Source organism: Fomitiporia mediterranea, assembly GCF_000271605.1.
Source record: "Fomitiporia mediterranea MF3/22 unplaced genomic scaffold FOMMEscaffold_16, whole genome shotgun sequence".
NCBI classification, from domain to species: domain Eukaryota; kingdom Fungi; phylum Basidiomycota; class Agaricomycetes; order Hymenochaetales; family Hymenochaetaceae; genus Fomitiporia; species Fomitiporia mediterranea.
The window spans coordinates 275,926-289,997 of NW_006760401.1; positions in this window are offsets into that span (position 1 = coordinate 275,926).

The following is a 14,072-nucleotide window of genomic DNA, read 5'->3' on the forward strand; positions in this document are numbered from 1 at the left end:
GGATAAAGGGTAAGAGACTATAGAATAAACAGAGAATGAAGGAGTGGTCAAAGGAATGGAATGATAAAGTAAGGAAGGGTAGTAGTAAGAGTCAGCATACATATAGTCCATAGACAGTGCCCCTGAGGGACAGAAGTCCTGAGTTCTAGTACAGAAGGGTGCAGAACCCTCAGAACTGAAGGTAAGAGAGCAGAGAATTGTAACAGTCTTCTAGAGAGTACATCTGCTCTATTTTTCTTGCCTGCTCTATATTCTATTTTGAAGTTGTATCTACTTAGTTCTAGTGCCTATCTTACTTGTCTTCTGTTTAATTACTTTTTGTTTTGAAAGGTTTTCAAATTAGATTAGTCAGTTATTATTCTAATTTGATGCTTGGCTCCTTTCAAATAATGTCTCCAGTTTGCTAATACTTTTATAATAGTATATAGTTCCTTATCTGGTGCTACATAATTTCTTTCCTGTTTACTAAAAGTTGAAGAATAATAAGCTATAGAATGTAATTCTTTATCTTCCTGTTCTTGTGATAGTATTACTAAGTATGTAAAGTCTGATACATCAGTTTCTACTACAAACTGCTTTTTATGGTTTGGTCTTACTAATACTAGTACTTTAGCAAATGCTTCTTTTATAGCTTTAAAAGAGGCTTCTTGAGTGTCTCTCTATATAAAGGTTCTCTTCTGTGATAATAAACTTGATAATGGTTTTACTTTTTCAGAATAGTTTTCTACAAATTTCTTGTAGAAATTAAAGAATCCTAGTATTTTCCTAATGTCTCTCTTTGTTAGAGGTCTAGGCCATTCTAATATAGCTTTTATCTTGTAAGGATCTGCTTTTAGTCTATCTTGATTGACTACAAAACCTAAGTAGTCTAATTCCTGTTTATTAAAGAAGCACTTTTCTAGTTTACAATAAAAGTCTGCTTTCCTTAATAATTGTAGCACCCTTTTAGTTAGCTCTAATAGCTCCTTTTGTGTTTGAGTATAGATAATAATATCATCTAAATATATTACTATCCCTTTACCTATTAATTCTTCAAAGAGTTGATTCATAACTCTCTGAAATACTACTAGTACATTCATTATTCCAAACTGTATTACTAGTAGTTTATACAATCCTTTATGTGTTCTAAAGGCTTGTAAGTATTCTTGTCCTTACCTTATCCTAATGTTGTTATATCTACTTTTAAGGTCAAGAGTTGTAAACCATTTTACTTCCTTTAAATAGTCTAGTAGTATGTACATTATAAGTATAGGAAATGGATCAGGTTCTACAATCTGATTTAATTTCCTATAGTCTATAACCATCCTTGCTCCTGAATCCTTTTTGCCTACAAAGAATACTAGTGATACAATTTTAGAATGACTTTCTCTAATGTATCCTTTCTTTAAGTTTTCCTGTATAAATTCCTCTATTGCTTCTTGTTTTATAAGGGTTAGAGGATATACTGGACACATTTTAGGTAATTCTACTCCTTCCTTTAGTTTAATATCCATGTCCCATCTGGAATACTTTAGTAATCTATCTGCTTTGTCTTTATCAAACCTGTCTAAGTAATCTCATAATTCCTTTAGTACTAATTCCTTTTTATCTCTTTCTGAACCTATTCCTGATCTGTTTAGTATTTTTGCTTTTTCCTGTAAAGCTTTCTGTACTATACTAGAGACCTTGTTTAACTGTTTTCTAAGCTTCTGTTCTTTACTAGTTTGATAAGATAGTTTTTGTTAGAGTACTCCTAACTCCTCTTACTTATTAGTTTCTGTTAACTAATAGGATACTAGATTTATCCTCTTTACAGACAGTTCTAGAGTTCCTGACCTTCTTTTCTTTATAAGTAGAGGTGTACTTCCTGTACTTTCTCCCCTTTTCCTTTTAACATATTCATTATACAATGTAATGTTTTACATTTTCCTTTTTACAGTTTGTATTTACTCTTCTCCTAGTCTTGTTTTATACATTATATCTAGGTCTGCAAATTTCTTATCTACTCTAAAAGTAACTATTCTTACTTTATGTCTAGAAAGAATGGGTTCCTAATATTAAGGTATTTTTAGTAATATTACCTGTTCTTCAGAAATAGTTACCTTGTCTAATAAAGTAGTTATTTCTTCATCTGTATCTATATTTTTGTCTGATGAATATAATCTTATACTAGATTCTGGTTGTATGTCTAGTATAGTTCCTGAAGGGCTCTGTTACAATTCCTGTATTGTTAAGCTTTTAATAGGTGTTACAGGTGTTAATACTGTAATAGGAGTCATAGAAGCTTTTTCTTTACTATATCTTTCTATTTCTGGAAACTAAAGACTTTCTAATCTACTACTATCTGATTCTGAATCTAATAGTATAGGTAGTTTGTAGAATAACTTCTTTGTTTTGGTTTTCTTCATACTTCTAATTTGAGAGTATTCTTTTACATTTTTCTCTCTGTTTTGGTTCCTTTTCTTTTCCCAACTTTTGCCTAGTAGTTTAATCTTACCTGTACTACTTCTGACTTCTCCTGTTTAGTAATTAAATAAAGGGTTTACTTTGTTTAAATAGTCAGATCCTAATAAACACTTATTATTATAAGTGTCCATTATTGCAAATTTGAACCATCCATTACTAATTCCAGTATTTAACCATACTCAAGCATTATACTTCCATCCTCCTTTATTAATTGTACTATTAGCATTTCTGACAATTACCCTAGGTTTGTCATTCTTTATGAGTTTTAACTTGAGGGCTTTAGCTATCTTTAGTAATAATGTGCTTAGTCCTGCACCTGAATCAAACATAGTCTTAATTGTTGTTTACTGTCCTCTATATGATATAATTGCTTTACAGGTTGGATAGAGTGTTACTTGTACTGTTTGGTAGATTTTTGTTGGTTGCTTTTCTTGTAGAGTTTCTTTTACCTTTTTCTCTACACCTGAGTTTAAAGACTCTACTACCTTTAAACTCTGGATCAAAAATCCTCTTTACTTGATCCTTCTGTTTCCTCCTCTTTATTAATGTGAGCTTCCTGTTCTTTAGGGATTACTGTGTTCCTTTTTGTGAACCTTTTATTAGATTTATACTTTAGCCTTTTACCTTGAGGATTTCTTCTAGTGTAATTCCTGACCATATGTCCTTTCTGCCCACATTTGAAGCATGCCATTTCCCTACCTTTTGTTATCCTGTCAATTTCCATTAGTACTCTATAATAATCACTAGGAGGCTTGTATTCTTGTCTAAATGTTTTTGTGTGTACTATTCCTCTCTCTAGACTAAGAGCTGTATCTGTCTATTCCTTGAATGTTTATTCTGTATAACCAGGGATAGTAACCAATTGTTGTAATTTGCTAGGGTTTAATCCATTTTTATATAAATGAATTGTAACAGGATTCTTTCTAAGTGCTCCTAGTTTATACTTATTAGGTAGGTAGGCTAATATTCTCTTGAATGTTTCATTGTATTCTATAATTGTTAGTTTTCCTTGTCTCAAATTGTGCATTTGAGTTTGAGCTGTTTCTGTAGAATTATAGTATTTTCTACTTGCTTCTCTCAGATCAGTTAAAAATGTATTATAATCTTTCCAGATTTCTGGAACTAAGCTTTTTCCTTCTGTCACAAATAATATTGCCTTTCCATTCATGTAACTTACTATTTTCCCTCTTAAGTATAGGATTACTGTTTCTACTTTATCCAAACCATTTGTAATGTTGTAATGTCTAAAGTATATTACTAGGTTTGTTTTAAACACTTCTAGATCTTCCCCTTTTTGTCCTGAAAACTTTGACAGTTTCAGGTTGATTTTCCTTGTTCCCTCTATATTACTCTCTTTCTAGTAACTAGATTCTGAATTTAGTGTATAAGAGTCTAATGAACTTGACTCTGAACTAGTACTACTTTGATAGGTCTAATACAACCAACTATAATAATCTAATGTTAGTATTCCTTCTACTATAAAGGTATCTAGTAACATAGACTGTTCAATTTCTTTAGCTGTCTAACCTTCCTGAGTAATAATTTCTGACTAACCTTAGAGGCTTTTAGAGGATCCTGGTAGACTATCTGGATGTTGTGTTTCAATTCCACTATAGTCTTGAAATGTTTGGATTCCTCTCTGTATTGTGTTAACAAGCTCTTCTTCTTCAGCTAAAGATCCTAATAGTTCACTTTCTTGATTTTCTTAGACTGTGTCTTCCCTAGTAAAATGTTCTTGTCTCTAAGGGTATTAAGTATTAGAAGTACTTTCTTCTCTCCTGTCACTTTGTTATTCCTCTCTACTAATATTTTGTAATATAATAGTTAGGTTGAATTGTGACTGTACCAACCTGTTTAGGAATACTTGTACTATTCCTGATTCAACTTGTACTTCCTGTACTCTATTAGTAAGGTCCTGTATTTTGTCCAAGATCTCCTGTAGCTTTGTATGAATATTAAAGATATTTAGACTTTGTGTGTTCAGATCTGATTATATCCCTTCCAGTTTTTCTCCTTATTATTCTGATTGTATAAGACTATACAAGTATGTAATTTCCCCTTGTATAGTTCTATAATGTAGGTCTTGACTTTGAGTAGACCTAATTATTCTGTTAAGACCTAAACATTGTTGTATCCAAGCCTTTGTCCTTGTAACCCAAAGGCTATAATAGGTCCCCAGTTTGTTTGAATAGGAGTAGCTAGAGTGTGAACCTCTTCTTTGAGCCAATCTTGTACTGTTCCCTAATTGACTCTTCCTCCTACTCTAAGTATGTATAACAAAGAGTGTTCCTACAAGTAGTAGGAATATAAGAATGGTTGAGGGATTTGATAATAAAGGACTGTATAATAATAGGCTTCTGCCTGTGCCTAGTACTAGTTATTGTATGTGTAATGTTCTAATCCTTTCCTTGATCTGATACAAAGCCACTTTTTATAGCTTGTTAACTTTGTTTAGTATAATATTACAAAAGTTACTTACTTTTACAATATCTGGATATCCTTGTTCTAGTACAAGTAATACACTGTGTAACAGATTATAATGTTGTTATAATATGTATAGATAGTCTGAGTATTCTTAGATTTGTTTAATCCAAATTTGTTGGTTAATAGGAGTGCCTGTTGTATAGACAACAATTGATACTACTCTTCCTTACTTAAAAGAGTTTAGAGGAATTTCCCCCTGTATCCAAAATGGTATTCCTTTAATACCTCCTAGTATTAACACTTGTTCCTGTGTGTAGACTACTAAGTAATTAAGAACTAGTAGTACTTCTTAATTAACCTTTCTTTTCTTACTACAAAAGAAAGTTACTTGCCTTAACAACTGTTCCAAGTAGTAGAGTAACTTGTCTACCTACTTTGAATACTAATTATTAAAGTTAGTTAATATTATAAAGTAAGTATTAGAGTTTATATACCTGTGTGCTAGCTCCAGGTTTGAGTTCCCCTTAGTAGACTAGAGCTTTACTAGAATAGTAAAGATTTGTAACTAAGTTGGAGTTTTATTAAAGTGTAAGATATACTCACTTTACTAGTCCTAATTCTTAAGAATAGTAACTAAATAGAGTATAGAGGGTAAGACTTGTAGACTTGTAAAGTGAGAGGGTAGAGGAGTCCTACTTTAGTCAAGCTACAAGTGTAGCCTAGTAGGTTAGTAGTAGAGTACTTCCAAGTACTAAGTAACTTAAGTTAATAAAACTATCTTTTGAGGGCCAAACTAGCCTCCTTATATACCTTTTGCTAGAGTAATGTTACTCTAGTAACTTTAGTAACTCTCTTCACTGTTGTTCCTATGAAGTAGAGCTAGCTAATCCTTTAGACTGTATACTACACTGGTTTGTGTCTTCTATTAATCTGCTAACACTAGTTTGTGTCTTCTTGTATTCTAGATTAATCTTCTAATGACTCCTTTACTGTATTATTATATCTTCTATACTTCCTCTCATGCTTCTAATGACTCCTTATGAGTCCTCCTGACTAGTTATACTGTGTAAGCTGTATAATACTTTTCCTATAAAGTAGAGCTCTCTATTGTTCTTATAACTCTGTCTGACTCAACCTGTACTTCCTGTACACTAGTTTGTAATATACTTTCTTATAAGGTAGAGTATTATGACTTCTAATGACTCCTTATGACTTCTGTAATATAAAAGGCTGTACTTCTGTACTACCTCTAGAACTTACAATCAAAGTTCTAGACTGTCTTGTGTACACTCTAGAACTAACAACTAATGTTCTAGATCTTTCCCTAAGTCTTCTTTAATTGACTTAGTTTAGGAGACAATTATCCTTATTAACTTCTAGCCTTATCTTTGTACTTCTGTATTCAATCATAGAACTTACAACCAAAGTTCTAGATTGTCTCATGTATTCCTCATATTGTTCTCATATAGTCCTTATGTTTATAACTTTATTACTTTCCTATCTGTATGAGTAAAGTGTATAAAGGAGACTACTTTCCTATAGTCTCTCCTTAGAGCTCTCAGTTCCTTTTCCTTCACTAGTACTAGTCCTCCTCAAGTATAGAGTTTCAGAGTATTAGCTCTAGCTCTTTACTAGCTTTAATAGTCCTTTGTCTTTGTACAAAGTGTTTCTAGCTAGCTATATAGTTTCTCCTCAAGTAAGTATAATATTTTCCTTTTATCTCTTCAGGTTTTCTTTTAGTCTTTTCCTTTATACTTCTTACTCTAGACACTATACTCTTTTCAGATCCCCTCTCTATACAAGCATTCTAAATGACTTGTCTTTGGTTGAGGTTATTAAGTAATACTGTACTAGAGTATGTGTTTAACCTTAGAGAGATAAAGACCTTGTCTACAGGTTTTGTTACCTTTTTCTAACTGACTTAGTACTTACTCCTTCCTGTCCTCTCTCTCTACTAATAGATTGATTACTCATTAGTAATAATTAGAGGTTAATAATACTGAGCTAGAGTTCTTACTAAGCAGGACAATAAAGGTAGCCTAGTTGATCTGGCCAATCTCTAGACTTGTAACTAATAGAGTTTTGTATATAAACTACTTGGTTCCAAGTCTTGAGTTAAGCTTTTCCAAACTTAGTTACTGTATTTTACAATTCCTAACACACTCCTACTATACTTGTTAAAAGATACAATAATATTCAGATCTAAGACAGAGATGAGTAGAAGACTGTATTCTAAACTAATTATAGACTATATAAACTAACTATAATGTTCTTTAAACCAACTAACTTGTCTACAATGTTCTAGTCATTCATGAATCACATTCTAGCAGATTTGATTAACTTAGAGTATGTTAGTATGTATCTAAACAACATTCTAATCTTTACCCAGATAGTCAAGCACTACTACTGACTAATCTAAGTAGTTCTATAGTAGCTCTAAAATAATAAACTGTTCCTCTAAGAAGTAAAGTACTCTTTTACACAAGAGTCAGTAGATTATTTAGGCTTTGTAATTAGAGGAGGAGAGGTCTGTATAGATCCAGCAAAGGTAACTATAGTTTAGAACTAGTTATAACCTTAAAACCTGAAACAGGTCTAAGTGTTTCTTAAGTTTATAAACTACTACTAGTACTTTATTTAAGACTTTAGTACTATTACTTGGCCTCTTTACAATCTTACTAGCAAAGATGTTCTATAGTAATAAGACATTCAGGAACAGTCTACTTTTAAGTCCCTCAAGTAGGTTATTACTAGTAAGCCTGTGTTAGTAGTTCTAATAGTTATAAACAAGTTTTGAGTTAAAGCCAACTCTTCCAACTTTACAAATAGAGTAGTACTGTCTTAGTTTATTAACAGAAAGTAATATCTAATAGTGTTCTGATCAGAATCCCTTTCTATAACTAAACAGAACTACTCTATTTATAATAAGGAACTCCTTACAATTGTCTGTTTCCTAGAGGAGTAGTGTTAATATCTCTTTAGTACTGTACAAAAGTTTAAGATTTAGAGTAATCATCTTAATCTCTAATACTTTCAGGCACCTCAGAAGCTCAACTACTACTAGAACTGTTAGATGCTAGAACTGTAGAACTATAACTTTGTACTAACTTACAAACCTAAAATACAAATGATAAAAGCTAATCTACTCTTAAGACAAGTAAGTTATAAAAGGGAGGAGAATAATAATAAAAATCTTATTCTCCTTAACAATTCCTGTTTTGTGTCTAAGACAATCTAAGAGATCTGACTCAAGTCTAAGAATATTGACTTTGTCACTTATATATAGTAAGCTCTAAAACACATATAGGACTAGGTTATAGTAAAGTAGTTAGAGAAGTAGGCTAGAGACTAGAAGGAGGATAAGAATAAATAGGTTTACTAAGAAGGCTGACTATACATTCTAAAGGATTAGAAACTGTAGGAGGACATTATTTAAGCTTATTACAATAATCTAATAGTAGAACATTCAGGCAGACACAAAATGTAGAAACTCATTACTTAGAACTACTAGTAGTCAGGAATGTAGAGGGAAATTCTAAAGTATGTAAGTAGTTATAATATGTGCTAACAGACTAAGACTTACTAGATAAGGGTTTAGACTCCTTTACATTTATATTAGATTCTGGATCACTCTTAGGAAGAAGTCTTAGTAGACCTGATTAGTAAGCTATCTGAGTCTTAGAGTTACAACACTATCTGTGTAATTGTTAATCAGTTCTCTAAGCAAGTTTATACAGTTTTAACCTAAACAGAACTTACTTCTAAAAGTATAGTACACATTTATTAGAACTATGTCTTCTAGTTATACAGACTCTCTTAGAAGCTTATTTATAATTATAGACTGTAATTTAAGTTAAAATTTATTTAGAACTTGTACACACTTCTTAGGATCTAAGGGAACCTCTCTACTGTATATTACTTACAGACTAATAGTTAAACTAAGTAGGTCAATTAGGAGATTAAACTCTACCTCTGAATATTTATTAATTATTAGTAGTTAGACTAGTCTGAATAGTTAGCTCTGACAGAATTTGTGTACAATAACTAGTAGTACTCTATTATAGAACAATCTCTGTTCTTTCTCAATTATAAGAGGCATTTGTATTAGGAGACAGTTCTGAGTCAGAACAGTAGTTCTGAATCTGTAATAGACTTTATAGAACAGATATGTAAGACTAGAGAGGATACACAAGCTCTTTTAGAGAAGGTAACACAAGTTATAAAGTAGAACTATAATTAGAAGAGATCTACAGTTAAGGATTACTAGCCTAGTAATAAAGTAATACTAGAAGCTACTAATTTGATTATAGATTGTCTAATAAAGAAGCTAGACAACAAGTACTTCAGACTCTTTATTATTAAGAAGAAGGTTAGTACCTCTATTTACAAACTCTAACTCTTAGTAACTTAGAAGTATATACACCTAGTGTTTAATAAGGTTCTATTATCTTAGTACTATAATCTAGGTTTTCTATTATAACAAAGACTCCTACTGTCTCTACTACAACTCATTAGTTCTGAACTAGAATATAAAGTAGATTATGTAGCTAACACTAAGTTAGTATATAGAAAGCTTAAGTTTCTTGTCTACTAGATGTAAGATATACTCACTTTACTAGTTCTGATTCTTAAGAATAGTAACAGAATAGAGTATAAAGGGTAAGACTTGTAGACTTGTAGAGTGAGAGGATAGAGGAGTCCTACTTTAGTCAAGCTACAAGTATAGACTAGTAGGTTAGTAGTAGAGTACTTTCAAGTACTAGGTAACTTAAGTTAATAAAACTATCTTTTGAGGGCCAAACTAGCCTCCTTATATACCTTTTGCTAGAGTAATGTTACTCTAGTAACTTTAATAACTCTCTTTACTATTGTTCCTATAAAGTAGAGCTAGCTAATTCTTTAGACTATATACTACACTAGTTTGTGTCTTCTATTAATCTTCTAACACTAGTTTGTGTCTTCTTATATCTTAGATTAATTTTCTAATGACTCCTTTACTGTATTATGTCTTCTATACTTTCTCTCAAGCTTCTAATAACTTGTTATAAGTCCTCCTAACTAGTTATACTTTCTAAGCTGTATAATACTTTTCTTATAAAGTAGAGCTTTCTATTGTTCTGTAGTCTTCTTATAACTCTGTCTGACTCAACCTGTACTTTCTGTACACTAGTTTGTAATATACTTTCTTATAAGGTAGAGTATTATAACTTCTAATAACTTCTTATAACTTCTGTAATATAAAAGGCTGTACTTCTGTACTGTCTCTAGAACTTACAACCAAAGTTCTAGACTGCTTTATGTACACTCTAGAACTGACAACTAATGTTCTAAATCTTTCTTTAAGTCTTCTTTAATTGACTTAGTTTAGGAGACAATTATCCTTATTAACTTCTAACCTTATCTTTATACTTCTGTATTCAATTATAGAACTTACAACCAAAGTTCTAGATTGTCTCATGTATTCCTTATATTGTCTTTATATAGTCCTTATGTTTATGACTTTATTATTTTCCTATCTGTATAGACAAAGTGTATATAAGAGACTACTTTCCTATAGTCTCTCCTCAGAGCTCTTAGTTCCTTTCCCTTATACTAATACTAGTCCTCCTCAAGTATAGAGCTTTAGAGTACTGGCTCTAGCTCTTTACTAGCTCTAATAGTCCTTTGTCTTTGTATAAAGAGTTTCTAGCTAGCTATATAGTTTCTCTTATAAGTAAGTATAATATTTTCTTTTATCTCTTCAGGTTTTCTCCTAGTCTTTCTCTACCATTCTCCTTACTTTAAACACTATACTCTTTCTGGATCCCCTCTCTATACAAGCATACAAATGACTTGTCTTTAGTTAAGGTTATTAAGTAATATAGTACTAGAGTATGTATTTAACCTTAGAGAGATAAAGACCTTGTCTACAGGTTTTGTTACCTTTTCCTAACTAACTTAGTACTTACTCCTTCCTGTCAACTCTCTCTACTAATGGATTGATCACCTATTAGTAATAATTAGAGGTTTATAATACTGAGCTAGAGTTCTTACTAAGTAGGACAACAAAGGTAGTCTAGGGATCTGGCCAATCTTTAGACTTGTAACTAATAGAGTTTTGTTTATAAACTACTTAGTTCTAAGTCTTGAGTTAGGCTTTCTAAACTTAGTTACTGTATTTTACAATTCCTAACAATAATGAAGCTTATCAAATATAGTATTCAAACTACATAGTCAACTTGTATTAACACTTATGTACTAAGAGTAGAGTCTACTAAACCCCTACTTGTGTGACTTACTCTTAATAGCCTTATAATCTTAAAACACTAACACTACACAAGAGTACTTAGGGAAGGATGAGCTATAAAGAATGAAGGAATGAAAGAGTAAAGAGTAAGAGACCTTAGAATGAATAAAGAATGAAGGGGTAGACAAAGGAAAAGAGTAACAAGGTAGAAAAGGGTAGTAGTAGGAGTTACTAAGGGAATTAGTCTGTATATAGTCTATATACTGTATACTTGAGGAACAGAAGTCTTAAGTTCCAGGACAGAAGGTGACAGAACTGACAGAACTAAGAGTGTAAAAGTAGCAGATTGTAACATTTAAGTAATATAATAGTGTAGAATATAACTACTTGATACATAAGTAGAAACTCTTTACAATTGTTTGTACACTTAAGAGATAGTAAGTTTACTTTTTAAGAGTACATTTCTATATGTACACAGATTACTATACTCTCAAATACTTAAATACACAGTATAACCTTTCTTAGAGACAAGCTTAATAAATAGAGGATCTCTCTCTTAGTATAACTACAAGTTATACTATATTAAGAGAGAAGAGAACACAGTTATTAATACACTCTCCTAAATCTTTACAAATCCTAATCTTCTTATAATAATTAGGAACAGTTATAACACAAATGAATTCTACTACAAACTATGATCCAATCTTGAAAGTATAGTAGAAGCTTGTAGAATTTATAAGTTACTATACTTAGACAACTAGTTAGTAAACTTAAGCTTTAAGAATGTTTACAAAACCTTGTACTACTTTGTATATAATAAATTAGAACATTTTAATACAGACAAAACTTACCTTTCCTTATACAACTTGTACTATTAGTCTAACATGTGTTAGGACCTGGAACAGAACTACATTCCTGACTATAATGTGTGCTAACAGAACAAAAACCTAACTACAAAACCTGTTAGTCTGTTATATTTACTATTAGTCTTAAACACATGTTTTAAGAGTATTACAATCAACTTTGTTAGACTACTGTCAGAAGACAGTAGATGTAACAGAATAGTAACAATGATGGATCAGCTGAGTAGTACAGACATTAGAATTACAGCTGTTTGTAAAAATATTGACTGTAACATAGTTTATATGATTTTTTGTTATAAAGTTGCAAAATACAGAAAAAGTACTACAACTTACTCAAATCTTGATAGAATTACTTCAAATAAGTTGCTAACTTCATGTTTCTAATAGTAGAATATATTTAACAAACTAGTTTTTAATTATCTCTTTTTCTTGTCTTGTGAAAACTAAAATACATAGATTTTAGCTGTTTTTCCTTGTATAATTTTTCCTAGTCTCAAATCTGAATATATAGGCTTAGAAAACTGTTTATTCTAGTCAGATACATTAATAATTAATTTACATACTAAATTTACTACAAATGGATTGCTTATTCTGTTTTATTGAGAGGGGGCTAAAATGTGTAAAACTGACTATTTTACCCTAGTTCCCCTCACAGTTAATAAATTATTCTCAGCCTCAAACTGTATTCCTAAATTAAATATAAATATATTAGAGTAGTTTACAACAACTTTTATGTAAATATGTTCAAAATTGAGTTCAGAACAAATAGAGAGATTTTACTATAAGTACTCTACTTGTTTTATTTGTTCTGAGCCCAATTCTCAACATATCTACCTGAATTTTGCTGTAAACTACTCTAATACATTTATATTTAACTTAGGAATACAGTTTATCAACTGTGGGGGGAACTAGGGTAAAATAGTCAGTTTTGCACATTTTAGCCCCCTCTTAATAAAACAGAATAAGCAATCTATTCATAGTAAATTTAGTATGTAAATTAATTATTAATGTATCTGACTAGAATAAACAGTTTTCTAAGCCTATATGTTCAGATTTGAGACTAGGAAAAATTATGCAAGGAAAAACAGTTAAAATCTATGTATTTTAGTTTTCACAAGACAAGAAAAAGAGACAATTAAAAACTGATTTGATAAATATATTCTACTATTAGAAACATGAATTTTGCAACTTATTTGAAGTAATTCTATTAAGATTTGAGTGAGTTGTAGTACTTTTTCTGTATTTTGTGACTTTGTAACAAAAAATTACATGAACTACACTACAGCCAATATTTTTGCAAACAGCTGTAAAACCTATCTTACTCCTATTCATTTCTTTTGGGTTAAAGGCCACTCTTCTGATCAACTTAAGTAACTAAAGCTGGTCTAAAATTGACAAAAGGCATTTGAGCTACACTCTCCAAAATAATTTATATTAGGAAGGTAAATAACTAGTTAAGATGTAAGCAGAACACATCCCCTTGTACTGTATTTATCCAGCCATTAGAAGGCAATCGCCAGGTGCGCTGTCGTTCAGGCATAGGGCATACATAGAGGTACTTAACTGTACACAAAATCTTCTGCTGACTTACAGTATCTTTATTCTGTAGTACCCCATCCGGTTTGAGAAGCATTTCTGCCCGTGTCTGGACATTCTGTACAATAGATTTGACATGTACATATCCTGCTGACGAGCCACTGTGTGTTGCAGACAAAGACATCTGAGCAATCCATATTGTGCTAGTAACAGAAGAGTCTGTTACGTCCAAGTCCACAAAGAATGCATCAAAGAGCAGATGGTTCCGAGGCGCTGGGACCCAGAGACAATCTTCGATATTGCCTGCCTTATCCAACACTAGTTTTCCGTCCGGGAAGGCGACGGAGGCCTGATTTCTCATGTGATTCAGTAACCGTGTTCCTGAGTCTTCATGTAATCGAGCTTCATACACATGATGTGTATCTGTACAGGATTTAAAAGGCATAGGGATCAAGCGTTGTTGAATATTGCCAGATCCTAGTAGATGGCAGGCGTAAGATTCAAAGATCCAACCTCCTAGTGTAGAGGACTCGGGAAACAACCCGAACAGGTGGGAAAACTTCCAGCTTGATGAACAT